Below are 8986 nucleotides of genomic sequence, written 5' to 3' on the forward strand. Positions count from 1 at the left end.
TAGCAAATTTTGATGTATTAGCTGACCCTCTGGACACTACTTAATACCATAAGATTTAGGATTGATTTAGGAAGAAAACTCTCTTCCCAAAAGTGGAGACACCATTCTTCTAGGGGGAAAGAAACTGCTGCGAGTCTCACGGAGAAAGGCTTGGAATGGAGTTTGCCTAGGCTATGGAGCAGAGAACTTGAATTTGAGGGCAGGTGAACAAGGCAAAGGAAACCTTGCACTGGGAATTCCCAGTGGGTGCAAGCATGCATTGAGGATCTTCTCTTTAAAAATGTTTAAAGAAGAGTTCAGGTTAATGAGAAATTTCATCTGTGTTCCTCTAGCTTTGGAATTTTGTTTATATTTTGGCTATATAATCTGTTGTGTTATTTGGTGGAGCTAATGAGGCAAGATGGCAAGGGGAAGGGCACTTCCTACCCCTTAAAACTCTTCCAGAGTCATAGAGAGGTGAGATTCATCCCATAAGAACTAAGGCTCAGCTTGCCAGGTTGATTAATGATATCAAAGGGAAGAGACTCAAAATCCTAGAAAAACTTCCAAAAGGACATATACAAGAAAAGAAAAATACTCTGTAAACATCTTGTCTACAAAGCAATTAGGAAGTAATTCCTAGCAGACAGTAATTCTTGCCAGAATATTTAGAAACATGACAAAGTGCTAGTCTCAGTGTTCACTTATGTTATGAGAGATCAATTGTCCATTTTTATGTTAGTTCTAGCTTTGGAGTGGAGAGAAATAAATCCAAGAAGATACAATGGGTAATATTCAGTGAAAGGTTTTTTTCCAATCGCTTCTCGGCCTTTTGGCTAAGATCAAGTGTGAAAGGTTTTTTTCCTCCTTCCCCCCATCCCCCACTCCCTGACCTTTTTGTTAAACTGTGAAATTCAATAATTGTTTTAAGTGGATATCATTCTTCTTGAAGGTATTATGTTATCTCAGAGACTGATGACTAATATGTATACTGAGTCAGTTTGTTTTGTGAAATTGGGGAATATTGGATAACAAGACATATGTTTTAGGAGATAATCAATAGCATAAAAGGAAATTTCACAGAGACCCAAAATAGCCTTTCAGAAAAACAGTCTGAAAAGAAGACTGCTATTCTTTTGTCCTTGTTAAAAGTGAGAGATAACTCTCACTGGAAAACAATAAAAAGTAAAATCCCAGCATTTGAGAAGCAATAACACAAAAAGATGACATTAATTTTTTTTAATCTTTAGATAAAAATAGAAATTAAGTCCTAAGAAGAGAGAAATGATTTGGCAATTGGATAAAATTAAAATTATAATGTAGTTTGAATAAACATTCTCATATTGTAACTTGTTTAAAGTACATGGCAAGCAGCTGTCTTTTCAAGGTGAAATAAGTCAAGATAAACCATTCCCTATCTTTCTGACTTGAAAGAAGTCTTAAAAAAAGTGGATACATTAAAAGTGGGTTGGTTACCTCCAGAATTAGGCAGGACTTGTGTGTCTTGTCAAACTTTTCCTTCTACAGAGGAAAACTGGACTCGGAAAACCTAACACATCTGCAAACTAAACATGGGACTCCCAACTCCGGGGTAACTTACCTTTTTGCAATGCCCCCTTTTTGCAGTGCCAGCTCATCTTTGAACTACCCAATCCAAACATGGATTTTCCTTTAAGTGTGAATACCTTTTCTCTAAAATCATTTTAGTCAGGTTGTCCCATATAAGAATAGCAAGAGATAAGTCAATCAGAGAAAGACATGTATCATATGATCTCACTGGTATGAGGAATTCTTAATCTCAGGAAACAAACTGAGGGTCGCTGGAGTGGTGGAGGGTGGGAGGGATGGGTGGCTGGATGGTAGACATTGGGGAGGGTATGTGCTCTGGTAAGCGCTGTGAATTGTGCAAGACTGTTGAATCTCAGATCTGTACCTCTGAAACAAATAACACATTATATGTTAAAAAAAAAAAAAAAAGAATATAGTAGGAAGGAAAAAATGAAGGGGGGGAATCAGAGGGGGAAACGAACCATGAGAGACTATGGACTCTGATAAACAAACTGAAGGTTGTAGAGGGGAGGGGGGTGGGGGATTGGTTAGCCTGGTGATGGGTATTAAAGAGGGCACGTATTGAATGGAGCACTGGGTGTTATACACAAACAATGAATCATGGAACACTACATCAAAAACTAATGATGTACTGTATGGTGATTAACATAACATAATAAAGCTAAATTAAAAAAAAAAAGAATAGCAAGAGAAATGTTAGACTGGCCTCAGCTTGTATCAACACATAGAGAGACAGGATGGGCATCAAGACAATAATAAATGCCATGCTAAATGGAACGTACACTTCACTTCTCTTGGGACCTTTTAGTTTCTGAACATAATCCCCATTTATTAATTTGAAGACTAGTAACTTGTTGAACATGGACCTTTATTGTTTTTCCCAGGGGGCCTCCACGAAGCAGTAGTACATAGCAAATCATTTTCTTTGGAGACACACTATAGGTTTCCTACAGTTACTCTCACAAATCACTACAAACTGGGTGGCTTAAAACAACAGAACATTATTATTCTTTCACAGCTCTGGAAGCTAGAAGTCCAAAATCAAGATGTCAACAGGGTTGGTTCCTTCTTGGGGATGCAGAGGGGAAATCGGCTCCAAGACTCCTAGCTTCTGTTGATTGTTTGCGACCTCGGTGTTCCTTCGCTTGTGGAAGCCTCACTCCAATCTCTGCCTCTGTTTCACACAGCATTCTCCTCTCTGTGTGTTTATGACTCTTCTTTTTTACGGATGCCAGTTATATTGGATTAGGATCCACACTAATCAAGTATGACCTCATCTTAACCTGATTATATCCACAAAAAAAACCTGTTTTCAAACGAGATCACGTTCATAAATACTGGGAGTTAGTTTCAACATATCTTTTTGAGGAGTACAATTCACCTGTTAACAGATACCAATACATTTACTCTGGCCTCTGTTAGAGGTTTCAGAATTAAATATTTCTTCCTTATATTATTGAAGGTTTCATATATCTATGAAAAGTACACATTAAGGTTTTATTAGCTACTGCCTATATTCATCCACCTGAATGCTAATCACCAGTAACTTGATTACTTGATTAACCAAAATCAGCTGATATTCTGGTGAGTGTAATATCACAAAGGGATGGAGTACGCAGGTGTTCCTGGAGAGAGAAGGGAGATACAAAAATAAAAATGAAGCATCTAAGAACACTCTCAATTTCATGATTTGGATATTGTGTCCTGCTCAAAACCTTAAAAGCTCATTTTGTCTTCTCCACAAGACATTTTAATAAAGGATATTTAGAAAGAAAGAAAGAAAAAGGAAAAGACAAAGAAAGAGAAAAGAAAGAAAAAAAAGAAAGAGGTGTTTATTTACCTCACATTTTAAAACTGATACTAGATCTGTTACATACATGCAAACAGCTTTGTGATAGGAAATGTAAGCCGTATGTTATGCTAGAAACTTAACTTTTTAAATCTAATTTTAAGTATTATCATCTTGAGGAATTATGAGTTAAGAAAGTCTGTCAAGTGGAATGCTACCAAAGACAGTTGCAAAGGAAATTACAATATTTTTGTGTGACTTTGATTATTTAACCCATCCAGAAAAACACATTTATAATATATGGAGAATCTATGATTAGAAGATGTTTTTAAATAATAAATACTGATAAGTCTTCAAATCAGAATTTTAAAGTTCAGCTTTCAGATGTTTATTTTAGGAACTATTTTTAAAGTCATAGTAAAGAGATTGCCCCATTCACAGGAGTGATAAAATCATAAAGAGACTTAAGAATGTAAGGTGATATTTAAGTAGAGAAAATTAGCATTCCTGAGATATTCTAAATCTGACATCTAGAAATCTGCATTCAAATGGAGGATTAAAGTGGCCCCGCTGGGCCTATCAGCAGTGGACTGGATGGGCATACTGATAAATAAGGTGTATTTTGAGGCAAGATAATTTTTTGTCCTTTCAGCTTGTCAGAGATTAATGACTACAGGCATTTGTTTAGAATCTTTTATTGTAACTTCTTTTTTGGGGGAACTCTTGACAAGAATTGCTTATGTTTATGTTAGTGAATCAGATCACTTACTTCACAAAAGAAAATGCAGTAGATCAAGAAAAATATCTGATTGTATTCATTTACTTATAATCATGGCAACGAAAAAATATATAGCTATGTATGTATAAATTAGGTTATTAATTGGTGTTGCATAATTACCCATTTCTGAGATAATATAAATCTGATATATTCTGTTATATCACATATTGTGTGGTAGAAAAACTGCAGGCTTTTTTATCACCATAGGTTTAGTTCTGCTATACAGTATTTACTTGGAAATATTGATTTGAACATGTTCTTGTTAATAGCTAGGCTTTAGTGTTTTTAAAGCTTTTTTTTAAGCTTTCTAGTACTTACTGGTTTTCTTGCTTATTATTTTTATTGTTATTGTATTATACTTTTTCATTTGTAATTTTCCTACTACCACTCATTTTAAGATTATTATATTACTTTCTAATTTATTCATTTCGTCCATGTTTCAATTTTATCATTTTTTGTTCATTCTATAATATCGAGTCCACATTTTTAAATTTACCTTACTAATATTAGATCTGAATCTGGGTAGTAATGCCAGGCAAATTTCCAAAAGGATTTAGGAGAAGGCTTATGATTGTAAAGAAACAACTCTATTATTTTTTCCCACTTTAAATTATTCTACTGCTTTGTTGGGTTTATATCTAACCATTTTGCATATCTCATCTTTAATTCTCTATACAGAAAGCTTTGCTTTCTCTCAAAGCATTCTTTAATTTATAGAAAACAACAAAGAACTGCAGTTCTGTCTTGTACTATATAAGTGAAGACAGTCCTAGCATTTTCACAGGTAGCCATCCAAATACTAAATATTTTGGAATGCCCAAGTAGAAAAGAACACATTTGCAAATTTTCTATTAGATTATATGATGAAGAAACTGGGATTCAGTGGTAGGGAGACTCTGGGAAAACATACTTAATATTTCTGGAAAATATTGTTGTATTTCACCTAGAAAACGTTCTTTCCTACAGTGATTTTAGATGACTTAAATAAGGTAGCTCATTTTGGAGGGTGGAACTGTTTTAGTATACAAGGACAAATGGAGGTTTTAGATCTTAAAAAGCTCATGTGTCCCTGTGATCCCAGTGAAGTGCCAGGTCCTGGTCAAAAGCAAAACAATAGGGGGCACCTGGGTGGCACAGTTGGTTAAGCCTTTGACTCTTGGTTTGGCTCAGGTCATGATCTCAGGGTCATAAGATCCAGCTCCACATTGGGCTCTGCACTCATGTGAGACATCTTCAAGCAACATAGAAAGGACTTTTCTGGAGGCTACTATCCATTGTAGGTAGAAGCAAGAGTCAGAGAAGAGTGGGGGGAGAAATATATAGTTAACCGACAAATGATCGATCGGTGATAGATGGTAAATGGATACTTAGACAAAGACAAACTCAGTTTGGATATTGTAATGCTAGCAGGAAGGAAAAGGAAAAAAAATCTATATGGTCTAGCTTATATACAATTCTGTAATGCTGAGAAATTTTAAATATAAATCTTTTTTCGAGATATGTAAAGTTTTATGACATCCATGGGATATGTGGTTGGTACTGATTTTTTTGATGTCCATTTATATACATATGTAAAAAAATGTACTTTTAAAATGTAAAAAATTTGACCAACCTATCTTCTGTGTCCATTTCCACTTTGTGAAATCAATATAAGCATCCTAAACTTCACAGAGCTACAAAATCTTTTGGAGGTTGAGATATTGACTAAGGATGAGGAAACATTAACCCCACCACCAGGCATCCTCTGGTCTGTAGGCACCATGCTTTCCCTAGAGATGCTATCACATAGTCAGTATGCTTGTGCATGCCTAAGAGTGTGAGGTAAGGAAGGGGCTCAGGAAGAAGAGGTGGATATCAAGGCTGTGAGTTAACATAGAATTTTAACTTGAGTATAATCTTGTTGGAATAGTTTTGCCTAAGATCTGGCATTAAGGAAAGAGAGTAAGGTCTCACCTAACATCTAAAACACTTTGAAGAAATTTGTGTCAAATCATTCTACTAGAACGTGTCAGAAAATAGATTTGAAAGTAGGACCTTTCTCTATTTCCATACTTCAGATATTGAATTTATATGTGAATGCTTTTATCTATACTACAAATTTTTTTTTTAAATCAGATGATGTTTTATTTGGTATATTGATCAAGAAAATCCCTTTGCTGGCAAATAATAACTTTGGACCCAGTAACCAGTAACTTTTGTCATTAATTAAAAGAAATATGCTAAGACAGGCATAATGGGAGAGAAAAATGTCGATTATCTCAAGATCCCCAAGTACACCAATCTATCATAAAGTTGTGTTTCTGCTATTAGATTGTAGATGCAAACACCTTGAGTTATATCTCTCACTTCCTTGACAGAAAGAGATACCTTTCTTGTTAAACTTTTGGATCAGTGGTTTAATTAGTACCCTCATACAAGCCCTATCATTTCTAGTTTCTTTTTTTTTTTATGTTATGTTAATCATCATACATTACATCATTAGTTTTTGATGTAGTGTTCCATGATTCATTGTTTGCGTGTAACACCCAGTGCTCCATTCAATACGTGCCCTCTTTAATACCCGTCACCGGGCTAACCCATCCCCCCACCCCCTTCCCCTCTAGAACCCTCAGTTTGTTTCTCAGAGTCCATAGTCTCTCATGGTTCGTCTCCCCCTCCGATTTCCCCCTTTCATTCTTCCCTATACTACAAATTTGATTTAACAAACAAAAACCTGTCTAATTAAAGTCCTCCTCCAACAACAACAACAACAAACAACAAAAAGTCTTCCAACAAATTCTTTGTCTCTAGATAAGACTAAATGTTTACAATGTAGACCTCGGCTAACTTTCTAGTGGTATTTAAAATATGTCACATAGCTTTCTGAATATATTTGTTGATAACCTAGGTGTTTGAACATTCTGTGTTATTTGACTGGAATGACTTTCTTACTTTGACCTTGAAAAGTCTTATTTTTCAGGACTCTGCTCAAAATATATGCTCATTTGGAAGATTTACTTGGAATCTTTAATCATAGTTAAGTACTTCCTCTTATGTGTTCCTGGAGAACCTTCATTATTATACCTTTATCACAACTTGCATTAGTTTGCTAGAGGTTTGGCAATTTTTTTTCTTCATTTGAAAGAAAATATTATTGAAAAATAGATGATGACACACTATGGGTAAAGTACATGATATTAAATCAACACAAATGATAATTGGTAGGCCTAAGCCCAAAGAAATTAACTTGTACCTGCAGGAAAGCATTGGTGAATGAAATGAGCAAATATAAAACATTTAAGTCTATAAGATATCATTCCCAGCTTCAGCTGATTTTTCTTTTTATTAATCAACCTTATGGATTTGGATAAGAAGTCATCCATTATGCTTAACAAATGTTTATTTATTTAAAATTAACCTATTAAAATGCTTGAGGGCAGTGCATTGATGGGAAGGAGGGTAGATATTTAAAACAGATTCATTCTAAAACATTGGGAATATGGTCATAATATATTATACTTTGATAGTGACATTGAAAGTATAAAAATAAAGCCCTGGGATTGTTTACATTCAAACAGGGTTAATTTCGGTAGAGCAGAAATATTCTACAAAGTCTTTATCTACCTTCATTCTGACAAAATACTAGTAAAACAATGTTTTTGTTGTTAATCGGATACCCCAGATACCTTGAAATTAGGAAGGAGATCTTCACTTACTAATAATTATTCCACTATGCTTATTATAAATAAGTTGATATTCTGGTTAAGTTATAACTTTCTATATTTTTCTTCAAATATATATGAAACATAAATCATCTGAAATGTGTTTTAAGGCTGTAGTCATTTATACATAATCTGATACATTTGATTCTATGACAATAAAACTTTAGTATCCCTCATTAAGAAGAAATATCCTCTGATGCCTAGAATGAACAGCTGGATACTCTCTTTTTTCAGTCCATAATCACAAAAACACTAATCACATTTTAGACATGAAGTGATGAATGTAATTATGTATCAAATATGCACGTGTGGCTGTGGAATCTATTAATGCATATTACTTTGATATACTCATGTTTATATAAAGATGAAACTGCTTGTGCTGGGAAACAGACAAGACTATAGCCTAACATCTTTAACTTTATCAAAGGGCATTTTATAGATAGTGGAGAATTTAACACATGCAATAAAACTGAACAGAGAAGAGTTCCTTTCAAGGACAAATCTCTCTTAGATATTTTATGGTTGGAATTGGCAAACGCCTATGAATTTAAGCTTTGATTTGAAATCCGATATCAGATAATGATTCTAGGCATATTTGAAAGTTTAATTATCTATATGTATTCATTGATTCTTCTAATTCTGTTCAAAACTCTCTGGACTAGTGTTAACCTTGATAATGTCCTTAAATGTTGGTTTTGCATCATTTTCTGATAACGTATATGCTTGATACCAAAGTATACAACCAAGAACAGACTATACATATATACATATATGTATATATATGTGTATATATATATACACACATATATGTTGCAATATATAACTATAAAGATTTTACGTGTGTGAGTATAATTTTTACAACTGGTAAAAAGTGACTCATATGTGACGTTACATTTGGCTTGAGAATGATGTTTTATCATTTTCATCTTCTTCATAAATAGAGTATATGTTTCATTCACTAAGATTTTCACTAAGCAACAACTGCTGTGTGTACTGAACTAAACCTCTTGAGATTCACTGTTACATGAAAATTTGATACTTTGAAAAATGGGCTTAGAAAAATATCTTACTAAAAATAAATTTCAGAGCCTGGAACTTATTTTTTACTTAAAAATTAGAACACTATTTTATTCCTCAAAATAAATGCATCAATAATTTACAATATTTATT

This window comes from Mirounga angustirostris, unplaced genomic scaffold (genome assembly GCF_029215605.1).
Source record: "Mirounga angustirostris isolate CCGP_5_RB_7025 unplaced genomic scaffold, mMirAng1.0.hap1 SCAF_2, whole genome shotgun sequence".
NCBI lineage: Eukaryota > Metazoa > Chordata > Mammalia > Carnivora > Phocidae > Mirounga > Mirounga angustirostris.